Here is a 14,115-nt window from a genome sequence, read left to right as displayed (position 1 = left end):
CCAAAATACAAAAAAAATATATAAAATACAAGTAACAAAAACCTCTGAGATCTCAGGTACTGAAAAGCAACTGTCCCAAAAGTTCAAATGAATAAAAAACTAGGAAAAAAAATGGAAAAATGGGCCCAAATAAATAAAATAAAACGGTGCACTCAAAGTCCTACCGCCCTCTTTAACAGTGAACGTCCAATGGTAAGTATCACGGTGAAGATGAAGATGTGGATGGAGATATGGATGACCTCACGCCAAGGGAAAGTAGCCACTGGGATGGAGATGGGGATGGATGACAGGGTAGGAACCAAGGACTGAGGACCCAGGCGAAGGACTCAAAAAAAAAACAGCCTACACAACCATGCAGGAAAATTATCTCATTTAGTCCATAATAAAAAGGTCAACTCGAATGTAAATAAATAAATGTACTACTTCTCAGTGTAAATTTCACTTTTCTTCTACACCATTTTCCATGAATTTTTAATATCTATCTTAACTCATAGTAACCAAAACATGAATTCACATAAACATTTCAAAATAACTCTGTTTCCCTCCCTCTCTTTTTTAACATAACTCATATTATTCACATGAATTACATTAACTTTACTATTCACAACAGTACAAAACACCATTTTAACTCAACACACTCACTAGCTTAGCTGCATGAATTTTTTTCTGCCGAGGCCTAACACTGATTACATTAGCCTGCACCAAGCCTACTATCAAGAGTTTCACTCACAGTAATAAAAGTAACAACACAAGATTCATAAAGCACAAAACATAGTCTTCTGACACTAATACATTACTCCAACCTGTTTCGAGTTTATCCCGGCTGGTTTTAGAGAGAGTTCAAGGCTAACTTAAGTTATTTTCAGTGTTTAGCACTCTGATAGCAAATTAGCATGCTAATGTTACTCACCGGGAAATCAATTGTTTACACAGTTTACGTCGTCCTACTCGAACTCGCAGCTCACTGATAGTCTCTTCTCGTTTAGTTTCATGACTTCTGAGTTTTTTATCATTTCAATTCTAACTTTTCCTCTTTTTTCTCTTCTCACATCTACACACGCACCATGCATCGGTCAGTGGACTTGCAAAGATTTGCGCTAAAGTACGATGCACACACCTGTCAGCTTTTGGCTCAACAACTGCCACCTCTGTTAAAGGGGCAGTAACACATATACATTTTTTTTTTTTATAGGAGAAGATGTTTTTACTGCTCCACTCTTGTGAAAAATAGTCATGCATTTAATTTTGAGGGAAACATTTAGAACATAAATAGATCATATAAAAATACATTTCCAAAGCAACTACAATTAACTGGGGTTTAACTAACCCTGGTTACATCTTCAACAAAAGGAAAAGAATTTAGTGTGACAAAAAAGAAACTTATGAATAGCTGAGCAGTGTTGGCTTCAAATGCGATGATACCTAAATATCATAGTATTGTTTCTGCAGTAGATTCAGAGCAGCAGAGGTTCAGGTCTGATTTACTGAAGAGATGAGAGAGAAATCTAGGAGACATTATTAACTACAACTCTGTTTTTTCTGTCTCTGTGTATTCTTCATCCTACTCATCTCTGCAGACTGGACAGACGAAATGTAGAGACAGTGACTAAGCTCATTCATCTGTTGATTTGTACATGTCTAATGTTCCTGATATAGATCTCTGATGGATTCATTCATGCGTTGGGTTTAAAGGGGTTATTGAGGCCTTCAGCTTGTGAATAACACTGGGAAGAATCAGGAAGAGTGTTACTTCTGTTAACTCACCATATCAATCGTTGCCTCCCGCTTTGATACAGCTGCTCACAGATTAGGACACATTACACCCTGATATTTCACATGCTGGAGACCAGATGAAGCTAATCGGCTACACATAGAAACTCACTGACACATGAGAGGCAGGACTCCTCCCCATTGTCTTAGGGGCGGAGTCTAGAATAAAGTCACTGTACGTCCCTGAAGTGGAGCTTTTAGTTCTTTTTACCCCTAAGATGAACTGACCGAAGCCTCAGCACTGAAATCAATATCTATTCTCTGTGAACCAAATAAATATCCACAATGTGAGAAACTGTCGCGTGATTTGTGCGTAGGTGAACTACCCTTTCCAAACGATCCTTTCCTAAAAATCCTGGACTGAAGGAGAGGGAGAGATCCTCCTTCGACACAAGGGAGGCAATGCAATGTGTGCCTCCTATATTGCATAGCAGCAGTGCATAGACGCATAATTAATGACAATACTATCGAAAGCTTTCAAAAGAATGTAAAAGAGATGTCGCTATCCACAATATCTTCAACTGGGGACCTTGTGCACAACTTCAACTCAAAAATACAAAGTGTCTTTGACAAAATTGTGGACATCAGATGCTTAAAGACAAAGTGTCGTCAGGCAGAGCGACAGTGGAGAAAAACAAGACTTCAGGTTACCAATGACATTTATAAGAATAAACTGAATGACTACAACAAAGCAATCAAACAAGCTAGACAATCATTCTTTTCTAAAATTATCAATGAAAATATAAATAATAGTAAAGTGCTTTTCTCAAATGTTGACAGACTTGTTTACCCACCATCCACCATTCCCTCTGAAATGTTGTCCTCAGAAAAATGTGACCAATTTGCTTCTTTCTGTAATAACAAAATCATTTCTATTAGACAAAACATTAGTGCCCTTAAATCTAGCACTTTAGCTAAGGAGTCTTTAACTCACTAGCACCAGAGGTTCTACATATCATTAACTGGTCTCTTCAGCCAGGTATATTTCCCACGTCACTAAAAACAGCTGTCATAAAACCACTTCTGAAGAAGAACAATCTGGATCAAAGTGTCATTGCAAATTACAGGCCCATCTCCAACTTACCAACTTACCATTCCTTAGCAAAATACTTGAAAAAAATGTTTACATTCAGCTCAAGAATTATCTGGCATCAAATAGCCTTTTAGACACTTATCAGTCTGGTTTTCATTCCCACCACAGAAACGGCACTTATTAAAGTTTTAAATGATCTACGTATAAACACAGACTCCAAAAAAAATTCCACTAGATCTTAGCTCTGCGTTTGACACCGTTGACCACAAAATTTTATTGGAAAGGCTTGAAAGGTGGGTTGGCTTGTCTGGCCCAGTTCTAAATTGGTTCAGAACCAACCTTTATGATCGGCAGTTTTATGTCTCCATTGGTGAATTCAACTCAGACAAAATGAATATTACATGTGGGGTACCTCAAGGGTCAATTCTTGGACCACTGCTGTTCAGTCTCTACATGCTTCTACTCTCTCATGTCATACGCAAACATAATCTTAGTTACCATAATTATGCAGATGATTCGCAACATTTATTTGCTGTGAATTTGCGATTCACTCTGGTCTCCTGCCTAATCTGACCGGTGACGATATGTATAGTCGCATGTCGTCATTCCACCGCTGGTTATCTAGGTGGTGTCCAGCAAACGACGTGGCCTACGTTGATAATTGGAACTCTTTCTGGGGAAAGCCTGGGCTGATTAGACAAGATGGAGTTCATCCCACCTTGGCGGGTGCTTCTCTTATCTCTAGGAATTTGGCCGATTTTATTAACACCCCAAAACCATGACATCCCAGAGTTCAGCCCAGGAGGCAGAGTTGCAGTCTTACACGCCTCTCTGCTGCTTCTCTAGTGCTGTCTCACACCCATAACTCCACAAACTCCATAGATGTGCTGTCTGCTCCCAGATTTTTTAAATGGAAAAATAACAATAGAGGAGTTATTCATAGGAACCTTATCCAAATCAACACAAATTCACTAGTACAGGGGTGCTCATTACGTCGATCGCGATCTACCAGTCGATCGCAAAGGTAGTATGGGTAGATCACATGACATTAAAGAAAAAATAGATGTCAGCCTATCATCCATCCTGTCACTTGATTGATATACAGGGCAGCCAGTCAGATGACATCTGAATTTTTCTGACACTTAGGTCACCACGCATGCGCAAACAACGGTGCTAAGTGCAGCACAACTGACAAGCTAGCTAGCGAGTTGGTTACCTACAATTATAAGCCCTCGTTTCATTCTCTTGAACTCAAGAAAGGGTATAAACATGAGTGGGGGAGCTGGACCAAGTAAGAAAACAAAAACGTATCACTTTCATACGGAATGGGAGGAGGACTTTTTTTTCACAATGACATTTTCGAAGTGCGTTTGCCTCATCTGCCAGTCTACCATCGCAATACCAAAGAAGGGAAATGTGGAGCGGCATTTTCGTACTGTTAATGGGAAATATGACACCGACTTCCTGCCAAAAAGCGAGCTGAGAAAGAGAAAGGTGAAGGAATTAAAATGCCAGTTGTCCGGACAACAGTCATTTTTCACACAACCTACTTCAAAAGCGAAAGCCGCCACCGAAGCATCGTTCCGGGTGAGTCATCTCATCGTTGATAACAAGAAATCCTTCCAAGACGGAGAGATGGTAAAGGAGGCCTTCGTTGAAGCAGCTGACTCATTGTTCCGAGACTTTAAAAACAAGACAGAAATATTATCTTCGATCAAAGCTCTGCAGCTGTCAAGAAGTACAGTTACACGGCGCTGTGAAGCCATGGCGGAGGATTTGACCGGGCAACTTTGGAAAGACATCGTAGATTGTGAATGTTTCTCACAGCAGTTGGACGAGTCTACGGACATGAGTGACACAGCCCAGATGTGCATTTTCATTCGTATGGTGTTTACTGATATCACTGCAAAAGAGGAGCTATTAACTGTACTGCCCATGAAAGAACAGACGCGAGGAGAGGACATATTTCAGTCGTTCAAAAACTTTATCGATAAAACCCAGCTCCCAGTGTACAAGTTGGTGTCTATCACCACGGATGACGCACCCGCAATGGTTGGCCGCTTGAATGGATTTATTGCCAAGTGCAGGCAGGACGATGTTTTCCTGCACTTCTTGAATTACCATTGCATAAACCACCAACAAGCGTAATGCGCTAAAATGCTCAACATGAAAGAGATCATGGATGTGACAACGAAGATCGCCTGCTCTATTCGCGCCAGATCTCTTCAAAGACGGTTATTCCGTGCACATCTGGAGAAGGCTGACTGCGACCACTCTGAGTTGTTCTCTGACGTGAGATGGCTTAGTCGAGGGAAATTCGAGAGCTCTGTCCGGAGATTAAGGAGTTTTTCCGTGTAGCTGGACATGCAGAATACAAGCAACTAAATGATGGTCAGTGGCTGTTAGACTTGGCATTCTTAACAGACTTGACAAACATGTTGAATGACCTCAATCTAGAGCTGCAAGGAAAAGACAAAACAGTGATCAATATGATCAGCTCAGTTAATGCTTTCAAACGAAAGATGCGACATCTCTTCTCAAAGCTGCAGCGCCATGATTTGGCAAACTTCCAGAACCTGGCATCAGAGCTGGAGATGCAAGGGAAGTGCAACTTGACAGTGCACGCTACACAGAGCAGATTGACAATCTTCTGTCAGAGTTTGACAAACGCTTTCAAGACTTTTCTTTGCTCGAGCCAGTCGCTACATTCATGTGCTATCCTTTTCGGGACGATGCTGAGGTGGATTCACTCACATCAAAAATTGCAACACTGTTTCACCTGAACTCTTCTGGAGTGGAAGATGAGATTTTGACACTGCAAGCCGACATTGAGCTGAAGTCCAGAGCTCATGGACAGTTGTGGAACTTACTCACAGAGGTCAAGTACCCCAACATGAGGAAATGTGCTACCTCCTTGACTGCATTATTCGGCTCCACTTATTTATGTGAGTCAGCCTTTTCTCACACGAAGATCATTAAGCCCAAGTACCGCTCCACCATGACTGCCGATCATTTGGAAGTGTGCTTGAGGCTGGCTGTCAGCACCTACTGTCCGGACTATGCATCCCTATCTGATTCAATTCAGTGCAAGTCATCAGAGTAAACTCACGTAATGACAAAAAATGTGCATAGTTAATTGTGTTGTGTTGTGCAATATTGGCTCATGCGGTTATGCAAGGTACATCAATATACATTGTACAAAGAATCCTCAATATATTTATAAATAAATATATGTTTTGCATTTTTGTAGTAGGTAGATCATTTTGACTTGGCCATTTTATAAGTAGCTCGCATGCTGAAAAAGTGTGAGCACCCCTGATCTAAGGCCTCTCAAGGTTTTGGTCAGGGATCCATCAGGGGCAGTATTACTGGGGATGAATGTACAGCACACTTCTCCAAACACGCTACAGATACCTCCCTTTGCAGTCAGGATCAGAGCAATAGCAAGTCTATTCTGGTGTGCAGTAAGAGACCCATCTCTACATATTATAATGTAAATAATTTATTCATCCACATTTTTGTTGGGATGATCCAGAGGATCTATATGGACTGTGATCTGATCAGCTAATTTATACTTATCTGGTTCCCGTTCATAATAAAGCTCAAGCACTCGTACTTCTGTATATATTGATCTTGGTGAGTTTCTTGTCGTGTTCAAGGTTTGGGTCCCCCTGTTGGAATAATTATTTTGTGGGGGATACTTACAGCATCCTTTTCCTTAATCTGTGATCTCTCCTCTACATTCAGCCATGATAACGGTGTGATCAGACTTACCGCTGCCAAACAGGTCAGTGTCAGCCATGACCTGTAGGTCAACATTTCATTCTCCCTCTGTCTCTTTGCCTATGTCCCTTTGTGTCCATTACCCGTTCTGTATCTTGGATCAAGTCACGAGGATACGGCATGTGTGTTGGTGATGCCTGTCTCTGTCCTACTTCACTGTCTGATTCTGATTCTTTCTGTAATGGTGTGTTTGGGACAAGGTGTTCTCTTAAGTGTTTTGCAGTCCGTGTTCTAATCTTTCCAGTGCTTCAATCCATTCTGTGATGTTCTCTCCCAACTGTTTCAGGACCTTTGTTAGTTGTTCAGTATCATGTGGTTTTGTTGCTTGTTCTTCCAGATATCTTATCATGTCCCTGTTCTCCACTTTCTTAACCCCCATGTACTATCTCCCTCACTCCCTCCTGTGTCTCCATACTGTGACCGTGACTCCACTTCACTGGCTTTAACGGTTAATTTGGCCATTTCATCTTTTAATTCATCCAACGTACATTTCATTTCTTTTAACTGCTCCTCTCTTACCTCTTCTTTATATGCTTGCTCAACAGCCTCCCCCGGTGTGGGTTTTTAATTCACATGTAAGCATGCCCTAAGCCATCGAACAGACCATTTGTTGTTACGTCTCTGCACCATTTTTCAAAATCTTTAAGCTCTCTTTTTGCTCTGTTCTCCGGGAAGGATCGTTTTATTCTGTCCCTCCCTTCCTTTAAGTGGGCTCCTTATGTCCCTGTTTCAGCTGTGTCTGAATCACACATACTGTGTTCTCATTCACACACTCTGGCCAGCTGAGAGGTATGGCACGCTATGTCCCGAGTTCTCAGCCCAAGTGACCGTTCACGTAAGGACCCGGTCACGACACCAGAACTTATTTAGACCCTTGAACAGCTTACTTCAACAGACAGTGGACTTATGTTATCACTGTTAGGTTTCCATCCACCCGCTGCTTCGGCATGCTCTGCAGATCTCACAACAGTAAAAACAAAAGACATCTTATTAACACCTGCATAAACCTCATAGCCTCTTTTATCTTTCTCTATTTCTGCTATTTTATAATGATTTCTTATTTTTATTTTATTACCTCAGAGGGTGTCTTTTACATTCAGACAATCAGGCAATATTGGCCCCGAATTGTCTGATCGAGAGACGTCTAAACTCTTCTCTTGTACTACTGAGACAGAACACACGCGAGGAGAGGACATATTTCAGTCGTTCAAAAACTTTATCGATAAAACCCAGCTCCCAGTGTACAAGTTGGTGTCTATCACCACGGATGACGCACCCGCAATGGTTGGCCGCTTGAATGGATTTATTGCCAAGTGCAGGCAGGACGATGTTTTCCTGCACTTCTTGAATTACCATTGCATAATCCACCAACAAGCGTAAAGCGCTAAAATGCTCAACATGAAAGAGATCATGGATGTGACAACGAAGATCGCCTGCTCTATTCGCGCCAGATCTCTTCAAAGACGGTTATTCCGTGCACATCTGGAGAAGGCTGACTGCGACCACTCTGAGTTGTTGCTACACACTGACGTGAGATGGCTTAGTCGAGGGAAATTCGGAGTGGCAGCTTTTATTCTCTGAATACATAGGCGATCTACTAGCCTAAATATTTAGACAAAGGGGACCTTCTAAACCCTAAACTCCTAGACAGCGGGGTTTTGGGGGCTGATCAGACCCCTCCAGCATTTAAACCGTGCTAGTCGGCCCTTTTTCTTCTCTTCTCTATTCTTCTTTTCACTTCTCATAAACTCAGAGGGCAGCTTTTACATCCAGACAATCAGGCAATATCCAGCCTGACTATCTGGATGAGGGGACCTTCTAAACCCTTCTCTGGTCTTTTACACAACTAATCCGTATGTATTCTCTGTGTTTTATTCTTACAAACAGTACTACTGTTGAATCATACTCTCACAGTCACAAAATGTCTCATAAGACAGAAGCAGAAGCAGAAATTTGGTTAAGAGGTTTTCTGCTCACCTTTTACTTAGTTGCGGCTGCTGACTGTAAGAGATGCTCCTCCAGTGTAACTACATTCCTTTCCTGGTAGGAGGATCTTTTCCTCTCCTTCAGCCCAGGATCTTTATACCGTTTGGAAAGGGTGGTTCACCTACGCTCAAATCACATGTTTTGGATATTTATTTGGTACACAGAGAAGAAATATTGATTTCAGTGCTGAGGCTTCGGTCAGTTCATCTTAGGGGTAAAAAGAACCAAAAGCTCCACTTCAGGGACGTACAGTGACCTTATTCTACCTAGACCCCGCCCGAAAGACAATGGGGAGGAGTCCTGCCTCTCATGTGTCAGTGAGTTTCTGTGTGTAGCCGATTAGCTTCATCTGGTCTCCAGCATGTGAGATATTAGGGTGTAATGTGTCCTAGTCTGTGAGCAGCTGTAGCAAAGCGAAAAACAACATTGATATGGTGAGTTAACAGAAGTAACACTCTTCCTGATTCTCGAAGGCCTTATTAACCCCTTTAAACCCAACAGCATTGACCCTCACTCTCACTTAATGAAATAATAATGAAAGCACAGGGCAACTATGTTTTGTTTTGATTTGATTCATCTTTATTCCGAACATGTTAAAAAGATAAAGAAAGAAAAAATAAAAAGTCATACAAAACTACACATCATAGTGTCCTAAAGAACAAGTCCCATATCAAGTGAATAAACAAAGAATGCTGGAAAAGCAGCAGGAGGAAGCCAAGCTTTTCAGTTCCCACCCCTTTCTCACTATCACAAGTTTACTTGTGACGCTGATTCTGAGGTGACAAAAATCAGGTATAAGAATGACTCAGTGTTTCCCATTCATTCGTGGCTGCCTACCACAAATAAACTGCATATGCCATTAATTGAATTTTTGTCTTTTGGCTCGACCAACGCAATATCGTTCCGTTCGTTCATCTCCGCATAGCGCTGTTTCTCCATTATTGCCGTTCATACACACTACGTTTTGAGTATGTTGATGTCTAATCTATGTATATCTGTTGTATGTTTTAATTGCCTTTTGCTGAATACTTTTATTTCCAGCATAGATTGGTGGCAAATCTATGCAATGTATGCTGTTTTGTTTTAATTTAATTGTTTTTATTCATGTTACTGTGTTGTTTTGGGGGGGGGGGGGTAGGGGGGGGGCACAGCTCAGTCCATAGATCTTCATGGGTAAGTTTTTCTTCTTGTAAAAATGCTGCTTGCAACGCTGCCACTCGGACACAATTTGCTTCCCCTGCCACACATCTGCCACTCATCACCTGTGTCTTTCTTACCTTAATGCCTTTCCTGTGATGATGCCCCACCTCCAGCAGGGTTACCATACTTCTATCCTAGCATCTCACTTAACTACGTGAGGTCACATTGTGTGGTCACTTATTCCTAATATGACCTGTTTCACATGAAACCTGTTACCTCAAATGCAACACATTGATTGCATGAGATTAAGATTGTCTGTATGAGTTTGTAAATGTCAGCCCATGTCCTTATGTAGTGTCATATATCTACATGTGGGATACATGTTCTAAGTTATGTATGAAGTCCTGCAAGCAGAAATACTTGAGTGTTCTGTATAATAAAATATTCTGTGGTGTCTGTCGCCCCCCGGTGTGCCTGTCTTTATAGCGGATTGTATTTCTTAATAAAGAAAAAATAAATTATTTAAAAAAAAAAGACAAAAGAAAGAAACAAAAAGAGAGGAGATTTGTAATCAGATCAGATTTATAGTTTTATTGTTTCATTGTGGGACTGAAGGATGTAAAGAAATAAATTAAACTAGAAAATTCCCACTGGGAAATTTTAAAAGGGCTACGGGGGCTAATGCCGGGGTTGGAAATGTGTGGGACACAGGGATCAGCTGTGTTAACAGCAGAGACATCTGATTAATGAACTGGTCTCAGCTGTGGCTCAGGCCTGAGGGTCAGGGGTTGCCGTGGCAACTCACAGTGGTCGTCAATGACGACGGAAGCGCGCGGAGCCGGGACACAGAAAAGAGAGAGATTTCCCTCCTTTTCACTGGTCTCACATTTGGGCTCACTGTGACAAAATGGTAGCTCGTATCAGAAAAACAAGCAGACCGTGGGCGTCGTAAGACCTTCCTGAAGACTTTAATATGTTTTTTGTCCTTGTAGAGTAAATATTTTGGACACAGTCGCAAGTTAAAAAAAAAGGTCCTTCTCCTTTTCTCAGAAAATCTTTGCATTGGAGTGAATGGAGAGCAGACAGGTACTTTACCGCGAACAGAGGATCACAGTTTAAATGCTGTACGTCTCACTGCTTTGCTGGGAACATTGTGAGAGACACAACAAGTTTGTGTACAACTGTGGAAAAAATCATGCGTCTACTGTGTAAATTGTGGCCGGGACGAGCGTGGAAAGAGAAAATTTTTAGGCGATTTCACACACGTTCTCTCACTCTAAGTAGCAACATTCCGCACTCTAAAACGAGATTTTTGGAAAAAGATCATGGTCATTGAACAGTGACTGATCAACAACGATAAGATCTATCAAAACGAGATGATAATACAGAAATACACAAGGCTTGTGTCTACATTTTAAAGTTCAAATGAAGTCTGTAGGTGAAAGTATGCCTGAGCAGTAGACATTTGAAAAACTCCATTGATTTTAATTCTTAACTTTCTTTTATTGACCGTCCCATTCATTTCAATCCAAACACCTTACGTCGCGAAAAATTTGTATTTCATAGAGAAAAGTAATAGCACACTGATCCTGATCAAACTGCACGTTTTGATATATAAGTTAAGGGACGAAAAATACAGGGAGATGAAAAATAAATAAGAAGAAACAGGAATTATAACAATTGTGCCTTGGTAACTATTCTCTTGATTACTGACTCTCTAAACGTTCTGTCTAACTTCTCTGTCTGAGGCGCTCAGTTACAAATATATGTCAGCACTCCTTGTTAATATGGAGTGTAATTTTGAACCAGAACTGAAAGCCCAGGGTCCAAACACAATTCAGATCTAAACAAAAACTGATCAGGATGTCATGAGTCATAAATGTTTAATTAAAGTAGAAATGAAACATCATCAGGAAACTGATGAAACTTTACATTTGTCAATTTAATTTCATGATGACAGTAAATAAAATCAAACCAGTCCAGTTCTCGTCGTCTCTTTAGCCTTGTTTCAGACATATGATGATCTGGATGAATGAGGTTGGTTAGATAGATCCTCTCTGTTCTTCACCTCCATTAACTTTATTTCCTCTCTGTCCTTCACCTCCATCAGGTTCATTTCCTCTCTGTTCTTCACCTCCATTAACTTTATTTTCTTTCTGTGCTTCACCTCCATCAGGATCATTTCCTTTCTGTGCTTCACCTCCATCAGGTTCATTTCCTTTCTGTTCTTCACCTTCGTTAACTTTATTTTCTCTCTGATCTTCACCTCCATTAACTTTATTTTCTTTCTGTGCTTCACCTCCATCAGGATCATTTCCTTTCTGTGCTTCACCTCCATCAGGATCATTTCCTTTCTGTGCTTCACCTCCATCAGGTTCATTTCCTTTCTGTTCTTCACCTTCGTTAACTTTATTTTCTCTCTGATCTTCACCTCCATTAACTTTATTTTCTTTCTGTGCTTCACCTCCATTAACTTTATTTTCTTTCTGTGCTTCACCTCATCAGGATCATTTTCCTTTCTGTGCTTCACCTCCATTACTTTATTTTCTCTCTGATCTTCACTCCATATACTTTATTTTCTTTCTGTGCTTCACCTCCATCAGATCATTTTCTTTCTGTGCTTCACCTCCATCAGGATCATTTCCTTTCTGTGCTTCACCTCCATTAACTTTATTTTCTCTCTGATCTTCACCTCCATTAACTTTATTTTCTTTCTGTGCTTCACCTCCATCAGGTTCATTTCCTTTCTGTTCTTCACCTCCATTAACTTTATTTCCTCTCTGTCCTTCACCTCCATCAGGTTCATTTCCTCTCTGTTCTTCACCTCCATTAACTTTATTTTCTTTCTGTGCTTCACCTCCATCAGGATCATTTCCTTTCTGTGCTTCACCTCCATCAGGTTCATTTCCTTTCTGTTCTTCACCTTCGTTAACTTTATTTTCTCTCTGATCTTCACCTCCATTAACTTTATTTTCTTTCTGTGCTTCACCTCCATTAACTTTATTTTCTTTCTGTGCTTCACCTCCATCAGGATCATTTCCTTTCTGTGCTTCACCTCCATTAACTTTATTTTCTCTCTGATCTTCACCTCCATTAACTTTATTTTCTTTCTGTGCTTCACCTCCATCAGGATCATTTTCTTTCTGTGCTTCACCTCCATCAGGATCATTTCCTTTCTGTGCTTCACCTCCATTAACTTTATTTTCTCTCTGATCTTCACCTCCATTAACTTTATTTTCTTTCTGTGCTTCACCTCCATCAGGTTCATTTCCTTTCTGTTCTTCACCTCTGTCAGGTTCATTTCCTTTCTGTTCTTCACCTTCGTTAACTTTATTTCCTTTCTGTCCTTCATCTCTTTTAGTTTCTTGATCTTTTCTGTTTTTCATCTCCTCCAGTTTCTGGACCTTCTCTCTGTCTCCTCTCTCCTTCATCTTATCAATCAGGAAGTCCAAGTGGACATGAGTGGACACTGAATCAACATTCAGGGCGATCTGCTCCAGCTTGACAACATGTTGGTAGGCCTCATCCAGGAGCTGGGACGTCTCTGATGTCAGTTGGTTCATTTCTTTCTGAAGATTTTCCACAAGACTCAACTTCTTCTCATTTTCTGATTTATTCTTCTCAAACTTCTGTTTTATTTCTTCTTCAGTTTTCTGAACTTTCCTCGTCTTGGTCACATATTTCCACTTTTCTTTCACATGAGCTGATACAGGACACTTGTTGGTACAAACAGTACAGTGACCTTTCTTCATGACCTCACATTGTTCAGGTTTCCAGACCATTGTGCATCCAGGATAGTGACAGTTCTCCTCACAGACAGTACAACAGACAGCTGCTTCAAAAAACACCAACCAACTCATCCCACCATCAATAGGTTCTTTTTCTTTGTAGACCTCATCAACTTCTACAGTGAACTTTTCATTCTTCATCTCTTCTTCATGTTTCTTCAGAGCTTCTTGAATCTGTTTGATCTCATTCTGTTTCAGTTCAGTCAGTTTGATTCTCTCTTCCAGGTTTTGGATGCAGGCTGTCAGTCTGACACGTTCATTCAGAACAGCCACAGTTTGCTCCAGTTTCTGAGGTTCACTTTTTTCCAGAAAAGTTGTGAACGCTCTCATTCCTCTCACTGATATTTTATCAGCACTTTTCAGGAATTCTCTTTCATCTGTTCTGTCTTCATTCTGACAGTTGTCAAACAGGAAGTAAACAGGTTGATTCTTCTCATTTTTTGCACATTTAATTTTTGCAACTTTAAGAGCTTCAAGAGCATTTCTAGGTTTTCTTCCATTAGAGTGTGTGATGAGAACTACGATGTTTTTCTCCAGGTCTTTTCCAAACAGAGACGTCACTGAATTAAAGACGTACATTAGTCGATCACTGAGTCGATTATCACTGGCCTTCAT

At 40.7% G+C, this 14,115-nt stretch overlaps 1 long non-coding RNA gene across 1 annotated transcript; it reads right to left on the bottom strand.

Annotated features, from left to right (window-relative positions):
• Window positions 1-12,103: 12,103 nt before the first annotated feature.
• LOC124996211 lies at window positions 12,104-12,684 on the bottom strand. The gene is made up of 3 exons (XR_007110820.1): window positions 12,669-12,684; window positions 12,339-12,437; window positions 12,104-12,209 (listed from the first exon to the last, which is right to left on the bottom strand). It is a non-coding gene; the product is annotated as an uncharacterized LOC124996211 (long non-coding RNA).
• Window positions 12,685-14,115: the final 1,431 nt, after the last annotated feature.

Source organism: Mugil cephalus, chromosome 19 (assembly GCF_022458985.1).
Source record: "Mugil cephalus isolate CIBA_MC_2020 chromosome 19, CIBA_Mcephalus_1.1, whole genome shotgun sequence".
Lineage (NCBI taxonomy): Eukaryota > Metazoa > Chordata > Actinopteri > Mugiliformes > Mugilidae > Mugil > Mugil cephalus.
The sequence above is the reverse complement of the archived record's forward strand: the minus strand, read 5'-3'. Positions and strand labels throughout refer to the sequence as shown.